This window comes from Anas platyrhynchos, chromosome 37 (genome assembly GCF_047663525.1).
Source record: "Anas platyrhynchos isolate ZD024472 breed Pekin duck chromosome 37, IASCAAS_PekinDuck_T2T, whole genome shotgun sequence".
In the NCBI taxonomy this organism is placed as follows: Eukaryota; Metazoa; Chordata; class Aves; order Anseriformes; family Anatidae; genus Anas; species Anas platyrhynchos.
In genome coordinates this window covers 4,460,358-4,461,465 of record NC_092625.1, presented here as the reverse complement: position 1 = coordinate 4,461,465, position 1,108 = coordinate 4,460,358, and positions in this window count along the sequence as shown.

The window sequence follows — 1,108 nt, the reverse complement described above, 5'->3', positions numbered from 1 at the left end:
GTCTGGAAGACGTTTATCCATCTTGCAAAACCATTGTTGTATTTGGCATAATTGTTGGCAGTTTCTGCAGGAAAAAGCTTGAACTTGAAGACAACGGGTCCACCCACACAGCCCTTTCAAAGCAGTTAACTTTAGTCTGTCAGTAGTTTTCCTTGAGAACCATTTTGGGAGTGGGAGGACTATGAAGGGAAGGTGCTTTTCTAAGTCTTTCACTTGCTCTCTCCCTCTACAGCCAGTCATGCACGGTGATAGTGGTTGTTCCATCCTTGGAGAGAAATTTAAGTATATAACAAGAGTTTGAGACTTCTCTCTAGTCACACTCTAATCTCTTTTTAACTAATGCGCTTGAGCATCTGTAACTGGGGAGATTTCTGCCTGTGCCAGTTTTACACTGAGTCAAATTCTCTGGTCTCTTCCTGTAAAAGATGATTTCTGAGTTGTCCGAATTCCTCCGAAATCTGCGTGAGGCGTCCATGGTCCAAGTCAGGTGTTCCCGGTATACGCTGGATATTCACTCTTCACATTGAAGATCCTTGAACCCATTTATCTTAGAGTTGCTTGTGCTTAAGAACAGATAAAATGTGTTGTGCTGATCAGTCTGCCTTAAAAAGAGAGTGCCTCTTTTTTTTAGGCACTGGTCATCTCGATCTCTTTTTCCACATCTGATAAAGAGTTAGAACGGACACACTCTGTTCTGCCTGTGAGAGGATTATTTAGATTCAGGGAGGCCGCTCCTGAAAAAAAAAAAAAAAAGAGATCTTTTAGCTCGAGAAGGGATTTATTTCTAATCTCATGGCCTGTGAACTTTTGTAACTTAACATTTAATTTATTATTTGGGACCAATTCCCCTTTTTGGGAAACAACTCCCCATTTGGGGAAAATATTCCCTTGTTTGGGGAAATTTCCCCCTTTTTTGGGAAAATTCCCCTGTTTGGGGGAAAAACTCCCTCTTTCTGGGTAACAACAACATACTTTTAGGAACAATTCCCCCTTTTTGGGGAAATTTTTTCCCCAAAAAGGGGGAGTTTTTCTCCAAAATTGAGATTTTTTCTCCAAAGGGGGGAGTTTTTCCCACAAAGGGAGCAATTGTTGCCAAAAAACGGGGAAT